The 23,342-nt window shown below is 31.0% G+C and overlaps 1 long non-coding RNA gene across 1 annotated transcript; it reads right to left on the bottom strand.

The window, feature by feature from the left end:
* Positions 1–1,772: 1,772 nt before the first annotated feature.
* On the bottom strand, positions 1,773–13,288 carry LOC127714370 (uncharacterized). The gene is made up of 2 exons (XR_007987707.1): positions 13,100–13,288; positions 1,773–3,526 (listed from the first exon to the last, which is right to left on the bottom strand). It is a non-coding gene; the product is annotated as an uncharacterized LOC127714370 (long non-coding RNA).
* Positions 13,289–23,342: the final 10,054 nt, after the last annotated feature.

A 23,342-nucleotide genomic window follows, 5' to 3' on the forward strand; every position in this document is an offset into this window, starting at 1 on the left:
GTAGAAAGCTTACACTTAATGACCTTTTGTTCAAATTTTTAAATAATAATCCTTAACATCCTAATGTTTGACACGATTACACTTTTATTTAAAAGATATAATAGATTTAAAGTAACTATGTTGATAAGAAGAACTTCATCAGGTTTGTATAGTTAAGGCACATCGATGTTATGCTGGTACCGTTAGTGTTTGAACTACGATATACTACTGTTGCCTTTATTTATTCCATGTGTATTCATATATTACCACGAACCAACATTCATCCTGGCATACAGAGATGCCAGTGAATGATTTGTTTTATTGAATGGCTGCATTACGGCTTTAGCTATATAGCAAAAATATCTAAAGCAAATAAAAGAAGTGGAGTAGTGATCTAAGGTAAAAGTTTCGTTTGGACTTCTAGTCACTTACATCAACAGTGAGGTTTGATAAGGGCCGTGTGTTTTGATATTATTTTCTAAACGGAACACGGAGCATTTCCTTATAAACCTGTGAACCAATAACAGATTGAATTTTGATATTTTATATACAACCATGGCTCACCGTTAGACGTTGTTCACCATACATTTCAACTAACGAATAAAAAATATATAAGTCAACAATGACCTGAAATGTGACATTCTGATATTAAAGACTAAAAGCAACAAATCACGAAAATAAAAAGAATTGACAATACAAATAAATGAAAAAGATATACCACATCTTCACGAATATCCTCAGACTTAACAAACCGTATTCCAAACATAAATTAAACTACAGCCAATCGGAATTCGCCTTCTTAAGTCAGCGGTTTTCTAAATTATGACAAAGGAGGCAATGTCTCTGCAGAAAGATTATTTAACAAAAAGCAAGTGGGTATCAACAAATATTCCCGTGCAATGCCAGCAAATGGCAAATCTACTCTCGATTATTTTCGAATACTACTGTAAGGCAATCAGTGAATAAAAGAGCCTTTTTGCTCATTCCCTGTGACATAACTTGAAAACCCAAAACCTCATTTATCTAGTGAATTTAATCAATCAACGTGTGGTTTTTGATATATAGAACTAACGGGATGGGCATTTTTAAGCGAACGTCTTAACATCCACCAACAACCTAAGAAAGCACAAACCCAATATTAGGTTTAGAAATTCCAACCAATCAACCCGTTCAAAATTATCAAAAGACAATAAAATTAAAAATTAAATGATTCCCCTTGAAACTGCGAACTTATATTAAACTACATACAATAATTTAACTCGGTCTTCACGAAGCAATATAGAGGATATTCGAATATCACATTTTGAAAATAATTTAGAAATTAATAAAGTGTTACCTCATACGTCCATTTCTAGAACTAGGAAATAATTCAAAGACTCGAAAATTGTTTGTGTTTGTAACAGCCGACATAGTTGAAATAAAATGTAACATTGACGTTGATGCATCATTTAAGTTCTTAAGAATAAAATTATTAATTATTTTACATTTAAAACCATGCTCTCCACAGAGAGTAGAACATTGAAAAAGTAAAATAAACGAAACACGAACTCCAAGGCAAATCCAAAAAGGAGAAGTCCATAAAAACTGACAAAATCAAACATTTGACTTTTTCATGAATATGACAGTTGTTTTCCATTCGTTTGATGTGTTTGAGCTTTTGATTTGCGATATTATAAAGGACTTTCCGTTTAGAATTTCATTTGGATTTCGATATTTTTGTTATTTTACTTTTTCACTGGTGGATATTTATCTCATTCACATCTACTTTTTTATATTTATATAGCATGTATATATATACAATTATTTATATTCATAACAATAAGACAACTTGTTTAGGTATAGAGATTATATTTGTCCTATTTACGTAAAGGTTTTTAATTACAAATAGTCATTAAATGGTTAAGAGCAGTCTAATATCTGAAATTAGAAACCAAAATACATGCATGCTTATACTTTAAAACAACATTGTATACTGTTTAAGCCCAAAAATACGCGTAACGTTTAAAAAAACTTTTACGACAATATGAACACATGTAACGTAGATTGTTGCCATATTAAATTGATAATTGTTAGAATCAATCTGAATAATATTGTTATTGGTTTTATTTATGTGCGCATCGTTACTCGAAACACAAGCAACATAGCTATTCATCAGTGATGGTATAGATAAAAACATATATACTTAAATGAATTAGAAGGCATCCACAACATGATCAATCAGAATGCATTGTTGGATTGCATTAGTTGGTTGTGCAAGTAACGAAATGGAGATTGTTGATGTTTTCATTGACAAGGTTCAATAAAAAAATCAAATGCTGGATGAGCCACAATAACAATGCAACAACACAATTTAAAGTGTTATTTGCTTGCAAAGATTAAGATATTATTTTTATCTAAAAACGAACACACACCGATTAAGTCTATCGAATAAATCTTATATTGTGAAATAAATGTATACCGTTTATTCAAATGCAATGATGTTGCATCGATGATTCTGATTGAATGACAATCTTCGTTAAATTCTCATTCAACGTGTGTACCTAACAGAGTCCACCAGTTTCAATTCCAGAATTTACTGATAAGTGTCTTCTTTGATAATAATCAAAATATTTACAATTTTCACGTACAAATCTTTTTTTTTCAACCATTCTTACGCTGATATATGATGTCATACTTTTTAGATGCAACAAAAGGGACCATTGTATCGCGTAGTATGGATTTACGCTTGAGGCTTGGTCTACTTAAAACTTTCGTCACCAGGTTAACATTTCACGTAGCCAAGCTTCGCATTAAACACAGTTATAACTTTATTCTGATACACGCTTGTCGTGCATTGAATTTAGAAATAATTCATGGCAGCCGTAGATTTGATTTCATTTAACCATGGGTTGGGCATTTATAATTGATTATTTTATCCCGAGCGATAGCGAGGTGTCAACGACGTTTATTATGAAAAAAACAAAACCGGTCGCTATTGTTGATCGTATTTAATTCTATTGCGCACTGTATATAATCCTCTGAAGAATGAGTACACCGGAATAAAGGAAGATAACTCAATTTTAATTCAAGATATGTCTACATACTTCTGACATAATTTATAGGTTTAGGAGGTCTATTGAGTTATGGGCAAATTTAAGAGGGTCTTGGTAGCAGGATGGGTTAGGTCCTTGGGTCATCATTTTCTGTATTCTTTATTTTTGATACAAATATTTTACTGTTCTGTATATCTAAACACACATTATTTTCTAGTAGTCATTTAATATTTGTTTTTTTTTTATTCTTTTTTTTTTTTTTATTTAAAAACATTTTCTCTATTATCATAATTATGAAGCATATACAGACCATAAGCTAAGTATAAGGACTGGAACATTGATCAATAGTCATTATTTAAGTCCCAGTAGTCACTGTTTGAAGACATAAACATTCAAATAAAAACATGCAATACGCTGTTTTGTGGAACAACAGCTGCTTTGTTTTTATCTTTATTGTTATAGTTTTATTGTATACGTATCCTTATGAAATACTGACAAAGAATAGAAAAGTACACCTTTTTTCATGTATATAAACCCTATGCTTTAACTTCCTTAGTCTATCATGTTAAATGATGTACAGTGCATAAGAAAGAAAGTTAAATTGAAATTGAAAATGATTTCAATTTAGGTAGAGGAAATCAAGACGATAGTTGGCTCCAAGTTTTCAAAACTGGCAACAAAGTATACCAGCTGGCGATTTTTATGGCGCCATCTTATTTGGAGCCAGAAAATCCCCTGTGATGGTTAAGTATGCAGATATAACTGATTATAAATGCATTCTTAATTGTTCATTTTATGAATATGTACCGATAAAACTAGTAGCATTATCTCCAGGGCTCGAATAATTTATTTTGATTTTATAGAAATTCCCTATATAAGTTTTATTTATATGTAAAAATTATTACATGTTTTAGTATTAAAAATAAAACGTTTGAAAAAAACGGTTTTTTGTTAACACTAAATTAATTCATGAGCCAAAAAAAAAATCTTTTGTGGGTAAAGAAAATACAGTGAATCTTCAATGGTTTCATTTCAGAAGGTATAACAAACAAATATCAAGACTTAATATGCGTGAAGATCGAGCATAACAATATACAACAACAAAAAATTAAATAGAATTGAGAATGTCTTCCATGATCGAAAAGTAAGAGGCATCAAGAGAAAAAGTATAAAGCAGGCACAAAAATGTGTTATGGTATTACACAAATTAAAAATGAAATATAAAGTCTTCATCTATGATTGTTCGCGCCACAGAGAGTCAAACAGTACACAATCATAGCATTAACATATATCAACCTAAGGACCCTTCTGAACAAATAAATAGGGAATCGTATGAACTCAAAAAGCAAAAAAAGAAGAGAGTCCGGGTCCGTCGACAGGGTAAATGTCTATGCATGCATCACCTACCATGCTACTCCACAATCAGTCAACATGTTACAATTATATGGCTGTTCCAAGCTAGGACCCTTTATTTCAGGAGGTTTCATTAGTTGCTTTCTATCATAATAGTTTTTCGATACTGTTTTGCAGTTAAATCAGAAAATTTTCACTTGCTCAACTTGTCACTCCCGTTGTGTAACTCAAATTAAAGTCCAATGATAGATCATGCAAGGTAGCATGCGAACAAGATTATATTCATTCTTAAGTAAAACAATTTTAACTTAAAATTGTAGTTTTATTTGTTTAACAAAATTAATAGGTTGTACAAAATATGTTTGATTGACGTCAATGAGACAAGACCGCAACGATTAAAATAAGAATTAAAAAATCATTTAGATATTAATATACACTTTCAGCCGAAATTACACAATATGTTAGACAATAAGGTTTGTGTGTTGTGTATGATAATGCGAGTATAGAAAGAAATCACATTTAAAACTTTTAATCCAAAGGTATTTATCATATTTTAAAAGTTCTTTTCAGTTATTTCTTAAAACAAATCAAATGGACATAAGTAAATGAACAGGTAATAAATTGAATAAAAGGGAATTTTATAGTTTCTTCTACACATTTATCGTTGTATCCTTATAGTAAATGAATAGATACCAATCAATATCCATTATTTATAAAGGTAAGCTTTTATGTATCCTTTCAAAATCCTCATGAAAAAAGTCGCCTGATTGTAAAGAAATCATTTTGTTTGCCAAGTTGCGTTTTTTTGGTTGATTGTTCATGTTCCCCCTTTTTTTTTGTTTCATAGAAAAAAAGATTTATTTAAAGGTTATACAATACTTGGTCATGTTATATGAATATGTCAAGCCCAAGATGTAGCTGATGGTTTTAAATGTTCATAAAACATCACCAAGTATTGTCTGGCCAATTTATGACATATTCGTGCATTTGAGTGGCATTAGACATTCATCCTTTTCCCTTGGAATAAATCAAATCCTAGTATGAGTTCACTTTAAAGTATAAACATGGTTAATAATAGGGATGTAAACCATATGTAATGATCGAATAAAATAGAACGGAGATAGTTTTGTAAGCAAAAAAATGATACATTGTTTACAGCTGAAGATTATTTGTCTTCTTCGATGAAATTTAATACTATTATATCTCAAATTCCTTTACTAAGAAACCCTACACAAATGTTAGACAATAAGGTTTGTGTGTTGTATATGATAATGCGAGTATAGAAAGAAATCACATTTATAACTTTTAATCCAAAGGTATTTATCATATTTTAAAAGTTCTTTTCAGTTATTTCTTAAAACAAATCAAATGGACATAAGTTCAAACATCAGATGTTTGCGTTTTTTTTTTAATAATTAATGTATAAAATAAATGTATTGTTTTTTCCTTTGCTGTATATATTAACAGTTATTGTATCTTAAAACAAAATAGCATTGACTCTAGGGTCTGGTATAATCCAATGATTAAGCATTATTTTACCTTCACCTTTTCACCTTTTCATTGATTCCCTTCCGTAAATGTACCATATATAACGTTTGCAATATTCAAAACTAAATTTTTAAATGCTTTAGTAATTCTATGCTCTTGTTGTCATTTATAATGATTAGACAAACTCGTGTACCCATGATTGATTTTCCTTTGCTGTTTTCCTAGGGGATTGTACTCTTCGTTAAGGCAGTTATTAAGAGTACGCTATCAAAATTAAACTACAAATCATTTATGTACAGCATTTTAAAGTGCATGCAAAGCCAAAAAAAAATGGTGTTCCATTGGACGAAAAGGGGTGGTTATGTTCGTAATGAAAAACTCACCAATTATAATATTCTAATTTAATACCAGACGCGCGTTTTGTCTCCCGAAGACTTCATATCTTCAAATCATTCATATCTGACCATGTACAGCATGTACAATGACTAGTAGACCTTTGTTAGTAATTCTAATAAATTTGAAAACAAATTGTTAAATTCATTTTAAACATAGACCATTATAGTTGTCTTTGTGTTACACGATTATATTTTGATCATCTATTTTTATGTTTGATAGTAGTACATGTATCGATTGAACGAACAGTATTAAGAGATGACACTGTAACTCGTTCTGAGTTTCAACATTATGGTCCAAATAATCATGTCAAAATAATGTTTGTTAAGACCTTGTTACAATCGGATACCATATTAACACTGATATAACTTTACAACGAATATCTAAAGAAAGAAAAATGAAAAATCTATACTTACCCACCAAAGCTACAATAAATAGAAAAACATTCAAATTTAATTTATTAAACAGTAACTGTCGTAATCAATCAAGTAAAATGTATAAGATAATACAAATACAGTAAAATACCAAGGAAGGGACATTTAATGTTATTTCTGAAGAAAAAAAAACAATACATAAAAAATATAAAGACCGTAAAATTATATTTGAAATACTAACTTCAAAAACATTTCCTCGCACGCTTCAAGGAAAACGTTTGATAAGGATACTCATTTAATATGTTTAAGAACACTTGACCTAAATAAAAAATCAAACAACAAAAATATCGAACGGAAAGCCCTTTACAATTGGCAAAATCAAAAGCTGAAACACATCAAACGAATGGAAAACAACTGTCATATTCCTGACATGGTACATCAACTTTTTTGCTTAGACACTGATGACGTTTTACAAAGTCTGAGTTGCAGCTGCAATATCTTGAATACTGAATGAGTTGGGAAAGGTCTATCCCATATGCAGGTGCAGTTGGTATATTGCTACTAAGGTGGAGGAAATTGATAATTTCAAAATTAAAATCGTCTCGTTTGTCATAGATTCTGGTACCGAGAAGACCGCTGATGTCAAATTTGAGTTTTAAGTCTAAAAATTACTCTTTATAAATGGTTGTCAGTTAATGGATCATGTTGTCTTTAATACAAACATATGGTATGTTTACGCAAAGGTACAACGAAACCAGAAAAATTACACTTGATGAATTTCCGTTCAAATAGTTACATAAAAATCCTTAACATGCTCATTTTTGAACACGATAACACTTAATTTAAAATATATAATTGGTTTAAACTATGAAGTAGTTGTAATTTAATGAGTGTAGTACTTTGGGTCTGTAATGTTACAATTCTTGCTTTGTTAAGAAGCTATGTTGATAAGCCTCATATCTACAAAGGTTCGTGTAGTTAATTTGAGTGTAACAGGATGCACATCGATGTTATGCAGGTATCGTTAATGTTATTGAATTGATATACTTATAATATCACGAATCAATATTCATCTTGATATACGGAGAAGCCAGTACATTATGTTTTGATTGAATCAAATAAAAGAAGTGGAGTAGTGATCTATGTGAGGTTTGATAAGGGCCATTCTGTTTTGTTATTATTTTTTAATTCGAAACATGGAGCATATCCTTATATACCTGTGAACCAATAACAGGTTGATTTTGATATTTTCGATACAACCACAGCTAATAGACGTTGATCAATAAACGTTTCAACTAACGAATATAAATGTATAAGTCAACAATGACCTGAAATGTGACTTATCAAATCATTTTGAGACATTCTTATATTAAAGACTTAAAGCAACTAACGACGAAAATAAAAAGAAGTGACAATACAAATAAATGAAAAAGATATACCACAGCTTCACGAATATCCGCAGGCTTAAGAAACCGTATTCCAAACATAAATGCAACTACAGTCAATCGAAATTCGCCTTCTCAAGTCAGCGGTTTTCTAAATTATGACAAAGTAGGCAATGTCTCTCCACAACGATTATTTAACAAAAAGCAAGTGGGTATCAACAAATATTCCCGTGCAATACCAGCAAATGGCAAATCTACTCTGGATTATTTTCGAATACTACTGTATGGCAATCAGTGAATAAAAGAGCCTTTTCGCTCATTCCCTGTGACATAACTTGAAAACCCAAAACCTCATTTATCTAGTAAATTTAACCAATCAACGTGTAGTTTTTAATATGAAGGACAAACGGGATGGGCATTTTTAAGCGAACGTCTTAACATCTACCAACAACCTAAGAAAGCACAAACACAATATTAGATTCAGAAATTTCAACCAATCAAACCGTTCAAAATTATCAAAGACAACAAAATTAAAAATGAAATGATTCCCCTTGAAACTGCGAATTGTCTTATATTAAACTACATACAATAATTTAACTCGGTCTTCACGAATCAATATTGAGGATATTCGAATATCACATTTTGAAAATAATTTAGAAATTAATTAAGTGTTACCTCATACATGTCATACGCCCATTTCTAGAATTAGGAAAAAATTCAAAAACTCGAAAATCGTTTTTGTTTGTAACAACCGAAAAACAAAATGTAACATTGACGTTGACGCATCATTTCAGTTCTTAAGAATAAAATTATTATTAATTTTACATTCAAAACCATGCTCTCCACAGAGAGTAGAACATTGAAAAAGTATAATAAAAGAAACACGAACTCCAAGGCAAACCCAAAAAGGTGAAGTCCATAAAAACTGACAAAATCAAACATTTGACTTTATCAACCAACGGAATGAATGGAAAACAACTGTCATATTCCTGACATTGAACATGCATTTAAAAAAATGGTGGATTACCCTTGGTTATATTGCAAGCTAAACCTCCCACGTGTATGATAGTTGTTTATAGTTCCGTTATATTGACAAATATTAATGAACAACCAAATTAGACGTAACAAGTTAATGCGACAATAATTTTGATCCAGTAGCCAAAACCTTGTTAACTGTCCCATCATTAACCACATTTAGTAAAGATCCGCCCAAATTCCAAATAATTGATAAAGTCAGCTACATTTTGTGTTACCTTTATGCTATTTTGTGCGTTAAATAACCGTCCTTTCTTAGATTTAGATATTTCAGTTGCACACAGGAAACTTTATATAAATATTAACGACGGAAGGGACAGTTTTACATTTCCATTTATTGTTTATACTTTTTTGACGGTGATCTTCCTTTGGCCTTATCTAACGATGATTGTACGTCTTTATTCTTCGCCACGCACGTGTCTGTAATGACGTTATAGATTTCAATGAAAGTAATGTTTGTATCACTGGTATGTTATAATTACGTCAAGGATTTCGTTAAACAAAGCACTTAAAAACTTTACCAAATTCTTTCATCGATACAAATATTAGGTTGAGAAGATTTTCTGTACATGTTATTTATAACAGCATGATACTTTACAACTAACAGGAGGGATTGGAGTTGATTTTACATAAGATGAATAAATAATCTTTTGAATCGTTTAATTGAAGTCAAGAGCTGGCATGTGAATAACTGCTAGTAGACCTTTGTAAATATATATTGATCATTGCCATTTTGCTTATTTTTTTCTGTTACCTATTCTAACATCTGACTCAGACTTCTTCTAAACTGAGTTTAACTGTGCGTGTTGCTGTGTGTGTGTTTACTGCACATTGTCTAGAAGTATAGGGTAAGAATTAGGATCTCAAAAAATATGTTCAACTCCGCTGCATTTTTCTGTAAGTCCTGGAATCTCTAGCCTTTGTTAGTCTTTTGTTGTTTTTTTTTTTTAATCATTTTGGTTGATTTGTATGTTTCCGAAATACATGTAAGAATGGCGTCCATTTCGTTTATTAGTCAATTTTCTTGTTTTAATTTAATGCTCGATTTGAAATTTGTCAGCCTTTTTTCCACGGTTTAATTCACCGTTTTCTACAATATGAAATGTCTGTACCAAGTCATGGATATGACAGTTGTTTTCCTTTCGTTTGATGTGTTTGAGATTTTGATTTGCGATATTATAAAGGACTTTTTCCGTTTTGAATTTCATTTGGATTTCGATATTTTCGTTATTTTACTTTTTCACTGGTGGATATTTATCTCAATTACATCTACTTTTTTTTATATTTATATAGAAGGTATATATATACAATTATTTATAATCATAACAATAAGACAACTTGTTTAGGTATAGAGATTATATTTGTCGTATTTACATAAAGGTGTTTAATTACAAATAGTCATTTAAAAGGTTGAAAGGAGTCTAATATCTGAAATTAGCAACCAAAACACATAGATATAAGAAGATGTGGTATGAGTGCCAATGAGACGACTCTCTATCCAAGTCAAAATTATAAAAGTAAACCATTATAGGTCAAAGTACGGTCTTCAACACGGAGCCTTGGCTCACACCGAACAGCAAGCTATAAAGGTTCCAAAAATTACTAGTGTTAAACCATTAAAACGGAAAACCAACGGTCTAATCTATATAAAAAACGAGAAACGAGATACACTTATGAACCACATCAACAAACGACAACTACTGAACATCAGATTCCTGACTTAGGACAGGTGCAAACAATTGCAGCGGGTTGAAAGTTTTAATGGTAACCAACCTTCACCCTTATCTGAAACAATAGTGTAACATCACAACATAGAAACATGCATGCTTATGTTTTAAAACAACATTGTATACTGTGTAAGCCAATACAATGTGCCATATTAAATTGATAATTGTTATAATCAATCTGGATAATATTGATATCAGTTTTATTTATGATAAGCGTTCTTACTCAAAACATAAGCAACATAGATATTCATCAGTGATGGTACAGATAAAAACATATATACTTAAATGAATTAGAAGGCATCCACAACATGAACAATCAGAATGCATTGCTGGATTGCATTAGTTGGTTGGGCTGGTAATGAAATGGAGATTGTTGATGCTTTCATTGACAAGGATTTTTTTATCAATAAAAAAATCAAATGCTAGATGTGCCACAATAACAATTCAACAACACAATTCAAAGTTGTTATTTGCAAAGATTTAGAATGCACACTATTTTATTTTTAATTCATTAAGTCTATCGAATTAAATCTTATATTGTGAACGCCCGGTGTTTACATTTGATGCGAGAAGCATACCTATGACACCTTGTTTAGTTGCCATGCAAAGACGATAACATCATTTCGCGGAATTTTCGTTTTATGAAAGTTTACACCGAAAAATAAATTGAAATGGACTGATTTGTTTATATTGCATTAGAATAGAGATAACTATATTGTATCTGAATCTTGGCCTACGTAAACTGTTGGTTTTGATGTCGCAAATTGAGGATACAGTGTAGTAAAAATAAGTTGGGCGTAACTCGGAACAGCCAGTTTTGTGTATTTATACGCTTGCGCTAAAAGTAGATATACTGTGATTATATTGGTTCACGATATATACGTCGTCATATTAAAATTCAGGATAACAGTTTGTTGATGAAACAAACTAGGTAAGGATTTAACATCTATCTATTTAAACCATGAGTTATGTCGATAAAACTTTACATTAAAATCAAAGTTGTTTGAAATAAGGATATCCTGATTTTCCTAATTAGTATTTACAAATTACTTTATGATTGCAGTATGTTGCGAAACCAACAGATGGTGGGATCATTTTAAAGACATGTTTTTTTTTTTAATTTCCTGATAAATATTTCAAATTGAGATATTAGTAGATATGACAACTGCTCAACTTATGATGCAGGGACCGCGCTAGGCGTCGCCAATGTCGCAAATTGCGATTTTTTTTTCATCTTGCGACAAAATACGGCTGCTGGCGATATTTTTGGAGCCAACATTTTCCTATGCTAAAATTTTCATTTTTTGACTGTAACGGAATATTATCGATCTTGATTTAAATCAATAGTAAAAGCCAAAAAATAAATTGTAGAAAATTTCACCTGGCGACAAGTTTATGACTGTTTACGAACCGAAACTAATCAACACCTACAACATGTGTCATTATCTGTTGTTACAGGTAATCTGTTTATCGGATGGGCCATTTATGATCACCAACATTAATTCATTCGAATAGATCGGTCAGTCGGCATTTTTCATTACATTCGAAGACGTCAACACAATTTGCAACGTTTACCATAGATTCATGAAGAAAACGTAATTGACAGAAAGACGAAATCTATAATAAACTTGTTTAAAAACATTGTATTACTTGTATTCCGTAAAAAAGTGTAAATTCATACGTAATTTGTCTTTGCCTGCCCTTCATTTTTGATACAAAAACAACAAAACCGGCCGCTATTGGTGATCGTATTAACTTCTATTGCACACTGTGTATAATCCTCTGAAGAAGGAGAACACCGGAATAAAGAAAGATAACTCAATTTTAATTTTGCTTAGTATTGAGATACGTACTCAAGATATGTTTACATACTTCTGACTTAATTTATAGGTTTAGGATGTCTTTTGAGTTATGAGCAAATTAAAGAGGCTCTTGATAGCAGGATGGGTAGGGTCATTAGGTCATAATTTTCTGTATTCTTTATTGTTTATACAAATTTTCACAGTTCTGTATATCTAAACACACATTATTCTCTTGTCGTCATTTAATTGCCGATTTTTTTTCTATTCTTTATTTTTTGATTTAAAAACATTTTCTCTATTATCATAATTATGTAGCATATACATACCATAAGCTAAGTATAAGGACTGGAACATTGATCAATAGTCATTATATAAGTCCCATTAGTCACTGTTTGGAGACATAAACATTCAAATAAAAACATGCAATACGCTGTTTTGTGGAACAACAGCTGCTTTGTTTTAATCTTTATTGTTATAGTTTTATTGTATACGTATCCTTATGAAATACTGACAAAGAATAGAAAAGTACACCTTTTTTCATGTATATAAACCCTATGCTATAACTTCCTTAGTCTATCATGTTAAATGATGTACAGTGCATAAGAAAGAAAGTTAAATTGAAATTGAAAATGATTTCAATTTAGGTAGAGGAAATCAAGAAGCTAGTTGGCTCCAAGTTTTCAAAACTGGCAACAAAGTATACCAGCTGGCGATTTTTATGGCGCCTTCTTATTTGGAGCCAGAAAAGCCCCTGTGATGGTTAAGTATTCAGATATAACTGATTATAAATGCATTCTTAATTGTTCATTTTATGAATATGTACCGATAAAACTAGTAGCATTATCTCCAGGGCTCGAATAATTTATTTTGATTTTAAAGAAATTCCCTATATAAGTTTTATTTATATGTAAAAATGATTACATGTTTTAATGTTAAAAATAATACGTTTGAAAAAAGCGGTTTTTTGTTAACACTAAATTAATTCATGAGCAAAAAAAAAATGTTTTGTGGGTTAAGAAAACACAGTGAATCTTCAATGGTTTCATTTCAGAAGGTATAACAAACAAATATCAAGACTTAATATGCGTAAAGATCGAGCATAACAATATACAACAACAAAAAATTAAATAGAATTGAGAATGTCTTCCATGATCGAAAAGTAAGAGGCATCAAGAGAAAAAGTATAAAGCAGCCACAAAAATGTGTTATGGTATTGCACAAATTAAAAATGAAATTATAAAGTCTTCATCTATGACTGTTCGCGCCACAGAGAGTCAAACAGTACACAATCATAGCATTAACATATATCAACTTAAGGACCCTTCTGAACAAATAAATAGGGAATCGTATGAACTCAAAAAGCAAAAAAAGAAGAGAGACCGGGTCCGTCGACAGGGTAAATGTCTTTGCATGCATCACCTACCATGCTACTCCACAATCAGTCAACATGTTACAATTATATGGCTGTTCCAAGCTAGGAGCCTTTATTTCAGGAGGTTTCATTAGTTGCTTTCTATCATAATAGTTTTTTGATACTGTTTTGCAGTTAAATCAGAAAATTTTCACTTGCTCAACTTGTCACTCCCTTTGTGTAACTCAAATTAAAGTTCAATGATAGATCATGCAAGGTAGCATGCGAACAAGATTAGATTCATTCTTAAGTAAAACAATTTTAACTTAAAATTGTAGTTTTATTTGTTTAACAAAATTAATAGGTTGTACAAAATATGTTTGATTGACGTCAATGAGACAAGACCGCAACGATTAAAATAAGAATTAAAAAATCATTTAGATATTAGCATACACTTTCAGCCGAAATTACACAATATGTTAGACAATAAGGTTTGTGTGTTGTATATGATAATACGAGTATAGAAAGAAATCACATTTATAACTTATAATCCAAAGGTATTTATCATATTTTAAAAGTTCTTTTCAGTTATTTCTTAAAACAAATCAAATGGACATAAATAAATGAAAAGGGTAAAAAATTTAATATAAGGTAATTTAAGCTTTTATGTATCCTTTTAAAATCCTCATGAAAAAAGTCGCCTGATTGTAAAGAAATCATTTTGTTTGCCAAGTTGCGTTTTTTGGTTAATTGTTCATGTTCCCTTTTTTTTTTGTTTCATAGAAAAAAAGATTTATTTAAAGGTTATACAATACTTGGTCATGTTATATGAATATGTCAAGCCCAAGATGTAGCTGATGGTTTTAAATGTTCATAAAACATCACCAAGTATTGTCTAGACATTCATCCTTTTCCCTTGGAATAAATCAAACCCTAGTATGAGTTCACTTTAAAGTATAAACATGGTTAATAATAGGGATGTAAACCATATGTAATGATCGAATAAAATAGAATGGAGATAGTTTTGTAAGCAAAAAAATGATACATTGTTTACAGCTGAAGATTATTTGTCTTCTTCGATGAAATTTAATACTATTATATCTCAAATTCCTTTACTAAGAAAACCTACATAAATCATTTTTTTTTCAATATGAATATTAAAATTAAAATCGTTCAAACATCAGATGTTTTCGTTCTTTTTTAATAATTAATGTATAAAATAACTGTATTGTTTTTTCCTTTGCTGTATATATTAACAATTATATTATCTGGTATAATCCAATGATTAAGCATTATTTTACCTTCACCTTTTCACCTTTTTATTTATTCCTTTCCGTAAATGTACCATATATGTAACATATATAACGTTTGCAATATTCAAAACTAAATTTTTAAATGCTTTAGTAATTCTATTCTCTTGTTGTCATTTATAATGATTAGACAAACTCGTGTACCCATGATTGTTTTTCCTTTGCTGTTTTCCTAGGGGATTGTACTCTTCGTTAAGGCAGTTATTAAGAGTACGCTATCATAATTAATCTACAAATCATTTATGTACAGCATTTTAAAGTGCATGCAAAGCCAAATAGAAGGAAAAAAATGGTGTTCCATTGGACGAAAAGGGATGGGTATGTTCGTAATGAAAAACTCATCAATTATACTTTTCTAATTTAATACCAGACGCGCGTTTTGTCTCCCGAAGACTTCATATCTTCAAATCATTCATATCTGACCATGTACAGCATGTACAATGACTAGTAGACCTTTGTTAGTAATTCTAATAAATTTGAAAACAAATTGTCAAATTCATTTTAAACATAGACCATTATAGTTGTCTTTGTGTTACACGATTATATTTTGATCATCTATTTTTATGTTTGATAGTAGTACATGTATCGATTGAACAGTATTAATAAATGACACTGTAACTCGTTCTGAGTTTCAAGATATGGTCCAAAAAATCATGTCAAAATAATGTTTGTTAAGACCTTGTTACAATCGGATACCATATTAACACTGATATAACTTTACAACGAATATCTAAAGAAAGAAAAATGAAAAATCTATACTTACCCAAAGCTACAATAAATAGAAAGACATTCAAATTTAATTTATTAAACAGTAACTGTCGTAATCAATCAAGTAAAATGTATAAGTAAATACAGTAAAAATACCATGGAAGGGACATTTAATGCTATTTTTGAAGATATAAAATCAATAAATAAAAAATGTAAAGAACGTAAAATTATATTTGAAATACTAACTTCAAAAACATTTCCTCGCACGCTTCAAGGAAAACGTTTGATAAGGATACTCATTTAATATGTTTAAGAACACTTGACCTAAATAAAAAATCAAACTACAAAAATTCGAACGGAAAGCCCTTTACAATTGGCAAAATCAAAAGCTCAAACACATCAAACGAATGGAAAACAACTGTCATATTCCTGACATGGTACATCAACTTTTTTGCTTAGACACTGGTGACGTTTTACAAAGTCTGAGTTGCAGCTGCAAGATCTTGAATACTGAATGAGTTGGGAAAGGTATATCCCATATGCAGGTGCAGTTGGTATATTGCTACTAAGGTGGGGGAAATTGATAATTTCAAAATTAAAATCGTCTCGTTTGTCATAGATTCTGGTACCGAGAAGACCGCTGATGTCAAATTTGAGTTTTAAGTCTAAAAATTACTCTTTATAAATGGTTGTCAGTTAATGGATCATGTTGTCTTTAATACAAACATATGGTATGTTTACACAAAGGTACAACGAAACCAGAAAGATTACACTTGATGAATTTCCGTTCAAATAGTTACATAAAAATCCTTAACATGCTCATTTTTGAACACGATAACACTTAATTTAAAATATATAATTGGTTTAAACTATGAAGTTGTTGTGATTTAATGAGTGTAGTACTTTGGGTCTGTAGTGTTACAATTCTTGCTTTGTTAAGAAGCTATGTTGATAAGCCTCATATCTACAAAGGTTCGTGTAGTTAATTTTACTGTAACAGGATGCACATCGATGTTATGCAGGTATCGTTAATGTTATTGAATTGATATACTTATAATATCACGAATCAACATTCATCTTGATATACGGAGATGCCAGTAAATTATGTTTTGATTGAATCAAATAAAAGAAGTGGAGTAGTTATCTATGTGAGGTTTGATAAGGGCCATTCTGTTTTGTTATTATTTTATATTCGAAACATGGAGCATATCCTTATATACCTGTGAACCAAAAACAGGTTGATTTTGATATTTTCGATACAACCACAGCTCATAGACGTTGATCAATAAACGTTTCAACTAACGAATAAAAATGTATAAGTCAACAATGACCTGAAATGTGATTTATCAAATCATTTTGAGACATTTTTATATTAAAGACTTAGAGCAACTAACGACAAAAATAAAAAAAAATGACAATACAAATAAATGAAAAAGATATACCACAGCTTCACGAATATCCGCAGGCTTAAGAAACCGTATTCCAAACATAAATGCAACTACAGTCAATCGAAATTCGCCTTCTCAAGTCAGCGGTTTTCTTAATTATGACAAAGTAGGCAATGTCTCTCCAGAAAGATTATTTAACAAAAAGCAAGTGGGTATCAACAAATATTCCTGTGCAATGCCAGCAAATGGCAAATCTACTCTCGAGAATTTTCGAATACTACTGTATGGCAATCAGTGAATAAAAGAGCCTTTTCGCTCATTCCCTGTGACATAACTTGAAAACCCAAAACCTCATTTATCTAGTAAATTTAACCAATCAACGTGTGGTTTTTAATATGAAGGACAAACGGGATGGGCATTTTTAAGCGAACGTCTTAACATCTACCAACAACCAAAGAAAGCACAAACACAATATTAGATTCAGAAATATGAACCAATCAAACCGTTCAAAATTATCAAAGACAATAAAATTAAAAATTAAATGATTCCCCTTGAAACTGCGAACTGTCTTATATTAAACTACATACAATAATTTAACTCGGTCTTCACGAATCAATATTGAGGATATTCGAATATCACATTTTGAAAATAATTTAGAAATTAATTAAGTGTTACCTCATACATGTCATACGCCCATTTCTAGAATTAGGAAATAATTCAGAGACTCGAAAATCGTTTTTGTTTGAAACAGCCGAAAAACAAAATGTAACATTGACGTTGACGCATCATTTAAGTTCTTAAGAATAAAATTATTAATAATTTTACATTCAAAACCATGTTCTCCACAGAGAGTAGAACATTGAAAAGGTATAATAAAAGAAACACGAACTCCAAGGCAAACCCAAAAAGGTGAAGTCCATAAAAACTGACAAAATCAAACATTTGACTTTATCAACCAACGGAATGAATGGAAAACAACTGTCATATTCCTGACATTGAACATGCATTTAAAAAAATGGTGGATTACACCTGGTTATATTGCAAGCTAAACCTCCCACGTGTATGATAGTTGTTTATAGTTCCGTTATATTGACAAATATTAATGAACAACCAAATTAGACGTAACAAGTTAATGCGACAATAATTTTGATCCAGTAGCCAAAACCTTGTTAACTGTCCCATCATTAACCACATTTAGTAAAGATCCGCCAAAATTCCAAATAATTGATAAAGTCAGCTACATTTTGTGTTACCTTTATGCTATTTTTTGCGTTAAATAACTGTCCTTTCCTAGATTTAGATATTTCAGTTGCACACAGGAAATCTTATACAAATATTATCGACGGAAGGGACAGTTTTACATTTCCATTTATTATTTTGTTCTTATTTGACGTTGATCTTCCTTTGGCCTTATCTAACGATGATTGTACGTCTTTATTCTTCGCTGGTCACGTGTCTGTAATGACGTTATAGATTTCAATGAAAGTAATATATGTATCACTGGTAAGTTATAATTACGTCAAGGATTTCGTTAAACAAAGTACTGAAAAACTTTACCAAATTCTTTCATCGATACAAATATTAGGTTGAGAAGATTTTCTGTACATGTTATTTATGACAGCATGATACTTTACAACTAACAGGACGGATTGGAGTTGATTTTACATAAGACGAATAAATAATCTCTTGAATCGTTTAATTGAAGTCAAGAGCTGGCATGTGAATAACTGCTAGTAGACCTTTGTAAATATATGTTGATCATTGCCATTTTGCTTTTTTTTTCCTGTTACCTATTCTAACATCTGACTTGGACTTCTTTTAAACTGAGTTTAACTGTGCGTGTTGCTGTGTGTGTGTTTACTGCACATTGTCTAGAAGTATAGGGTAAGAATTAAGATCTCAAAAAGTATGTTCAACTCCGCTGCATTTTTGCGCCTGTCCCAAGTCCTGGAATCTATAGCCTTTGTTAGTCTTTTGTTGTTGTTTTTTTTAATCATTTTGGTTCATTTGTATGTTTCCGAAATACATGTAAGAATGGCGTCCATTTCGTTTATTAGTCAATTTTCTTGTTTTAATTTTATGCTCGATTTGAAATTTGTCAGCCTTTATTCCACGGTTTAATTCACCGTTTTCTACAATATGAAATGCCTGTACCAAGTCATGAATATGACAGTTGTTTTCCTTTCGTTTGATGTGTTTGAGATTTTGATTTGCAATATTATAAAGGACTTTCCGTTTTTTATTGGATTTCGATATTTTTGTTATTTTACTTTTTCACTGGTGGATATTTATCTCATTTACATCTACTTTTTTTTATATTTATATAGAAGGTATATATATACAATTATTTATAATCATAACAATAAGACAACTTGTTTAGGTATAGAGATTATATTTGTCGTATTTACGTAAAGGTGTTTAATTACAAATAGTCATTTAAAAGGTTGAAAGGAGTCTAATATCTGAAATTAGCAACCAAAACACATTGATATAAGAAGATGTGGTATGAGTGCCAATGAGACGACTCTCTATCCAAGTCAAAATTTATAAAAGTAAACCATTATAGGTAAAAGTACGGTCTTCAACACGGAGCCTTGACTCACACCGAACAGCAAGCTATAAAGGTTCCAAAAATTACTAGTGTAAAACCATTCAAACGGGAAAACCAACGGTCTAATCTATATAAAAAACGAGAAACGAGATACACTTATGAACCACATCAACAAACGACAACTACTGAACATCAGATTCCTGACTTAGGACAGGTGCAAACAATTGCAGCGGGTTTAAAGTTTTAATGGTACCCAACCTTCACCCTTATCTATAACAATAGTGTAACATCACAACATAGAAACATGCATGCTTATGTTTTAAAACAACATTGTATACTGTGTAAGCCAATACAAATGTTGCCATATTAAATTGATAATTGTTATAATCAATCTGGATAATATTGATATCAGTTTTATTTATGATAGGCGTTCTTACTCAAAACATAAGCAACATAGATATTCATCAGTGATGGTACAGATAAAAACATATATACTTAAATGAATTAGAAGGCATCCACAACATGAACAATCAGAATGCATTGCTGGATTGCATTAGTTGGTTGGGCTGGTAATGAAATGGAGATTGTTGATGCTTTCATTGACAAGGATTTTTTTATCAATAAAAAAATCAAATGCTAGATGTGCCACAATAACAATTCAACAATACAATTCAAAGTTGTTATTTGCAAAGATTTAGAATGCACACTATTTTATTTTTATATAAAAACGAACACACATTGATTAAGTCTATCGAATTAAATCTTATATTGTGAACGCCCGGTGTTTACATTTGATGCGAGAAGCATACCTATGACACCTTGTTTAGTTGCCATGCAAAGACGATAACATCATTTCGCGGAATTTTCGTTTTATGAAAGTTTACACCGAAAAATAAATTGAAATGGACTGATTTGTTTATATTGCATTAGAATAGAGATAAATATATTGTATCTGAATCTTGGCCTACGTAAACTGTTGGTTTTGATGTCGCAAATTGAGGATACATTGTAGTATAAATAAGTTAGGCGTAACTCGGAACAGCCAGTTTTGTGTATTTATACGCTTGCGCTAAAAGTAGATATACTGTGATTATATTGGTTCACGATATATACGTCGTCATATTAGAATTCAGGATAACAGTTTGTTGATGAAACAAACTAGGTAAGGATTTAACATCTATCTATTTAAACCATGAGTTATGTCGATAAAACTTTACATTAAAATCAAAGTTGTTTGAAATAAGGATATCCTGATTTTTCTAATTAGTATTTACAAATTACTTTATGATTACAGTATGTTGCGAAACCAACAGATGGTGGGATCATTTTAAAGACATGTTTTTTTTTTATTTCCTGATCAATATTTCAAATTGAGATATTAGTAGATATGACAACTGCTCAACTTATGATGCAGGGACCGCGCTAGGCGTCGCCAATGTCGCAAATTGCGATTTTTTTTTCATCTTGCGACAAAATACGGCTGCTGGCGATATTTTTGGAGCCAACATTTTCCTATGCCAAAATTTTCATTTCTTGACTGTAACGGAATATTATCGATCTTGATTTGAATAAATAGTAAAAGCCAAAAAATAAATTGTAGAAAATTTCACCTGGCGACAAGTTTATGACTGTTAACGAACCGAAACTAATCAACACCTACAACATGTGCCATTATCTGTTGTTACAGGTAATCCGTTTATCGGAGGGGCCATTTATGATCACCAACATTAATTCATTCGAATAGATCGGTCAGTAGGCATTTTTCATTACATTCGAAGAAATTTTCCTACGTCAACACAATTTACACCGTTTACCATAGATTCATGAAGAAAACGTAATTGACAGAAAGACGAAATCTATAATAAACTTGTTTAAAAACATTGTATTACTTGTATTCCGTAAAAAAGTGTAAATTCATACGTAATTTGTCTTTGCCTGCCCTTCATTTTTGATACAAAAATAACCAAACCGGCCGCTATTGGTGATCGTATTTACTTCTATTGCACACTGTGTATAATCCTCTGAAGAAGGAGAACACCGGAATAAAGAAAGATAACTCAATTTTAATTTTGCTTAGTATTGAGATACGTACTCAAGATATGTCTACATACTTCTGACTTAATTTATAGGTTTAGGAGGTCTTTTGTGTTATGGGCAAATTTAAGAGGGTCTTGGTAGCAGGATGGGTAGGGTCCTTTGGTCATCATTTTCTGTATTCTTTATTTTTTATACAAATTTTCACAGTTCTGTATGTCTAAACACACATTATTCTCTTGTCGTCATTTAATTGCGGATTTTTTTTCTATTCTTTATTTTTTTATTTAAAAACATTTTCTCTATTATCATAATTATGTAGCATATACATACCATAAGCTAAGTATAAGGACTTGAACATTGATCAATAGTCATTATATAAATCCCATTAGTCACTGTTTGGAGACATAAACATTCAAATAAAAACATGCAATATGCTGTTTTGTGGAAAAAACAGCTGCTTTGTTTCAATCTTTATTGTTATAGTTTTATTGTATTGTAACACTAAATTAATTCATGAGCCAAAAAAAAAATGTTTTTTGGGTAAAGAAAATACAGAGAATCTTCAATGGTTTCATTTCAGAAGGTATAACAAACACATTTCAAGACTAAATATGCGTGACGATCGAGCAAAACAACATACTACAACAAAAAAACTAAATAGAATTGAGAATTTCTTCCATGACCGAAAAGTAAGAGCCATCAAGAGATAAAGTATAAAGCAGCCACAAAAATGTGTTATGGTAATACATAGACTAAAAATTAAATTATAAAGTATTCATCTTTGATTGTTCGCGCCAGAGAGAGTCAAACAGTAAACAATTATTGCTTTAACATATATCAACTTAAGGACCCTTCTGAATAAATAAATAGGGAATCGTATGAACTCAAAAATCAAAAAAGAAGAGAGACCGGGTCCGTTGACAGGGTAAGTGTCTATGCATGCATCACCTACCATGCTACTCTGCAATCAGTCAACATGTTACAATTATATGGCTGTTCCAAAAGAGGGACGAAAGATACCAGAGGGACAGTCAAACTCATAGATCGAAAACAAACTGACAACGCCATGGCAAAAATAAAAAGACAAGCAGACAAATAATAGTACAGATGACACAACATAGAAAACTAAAGACTAAGCAACACGAACCCCACCAAATATTGGGGGTGATCTCAGATGCTCCGGAAGGGTAAGCAAATCCTGCTCCGCATGTGGCACCCGTTGTTTTGCTTATGTTATTACAAATCCAGTGAGTAGTCTAATTCGGTAGGTCACATTCGTGAAAAGGGAAGGGTATTGTAGTTACGACATAAGGAACATATCCGATATCATCTGTGAAACGGTTATTCCATAACGGTCAACCAACTCGTGATGGCGACCGTAAAATTTACAAAGGGATGATTTCAACTTCACCATTTGGAACTCTTGGTT

Source organism: Mytilus californianus, unplaced genomic scaffold, assembly GCF_021869535.1.
Source record: "Mytilus californianus isolate M0D057914Y unplaced genomic scaffold, xbMytCali1.0.p SCAF_9, whole genome shotgun sequence".
NCBI lineage: Eukaryota > Metazoa > Mollusca > Bivalvia > Mytilida > Mytilidae > Mytilus > Mytilus californianus.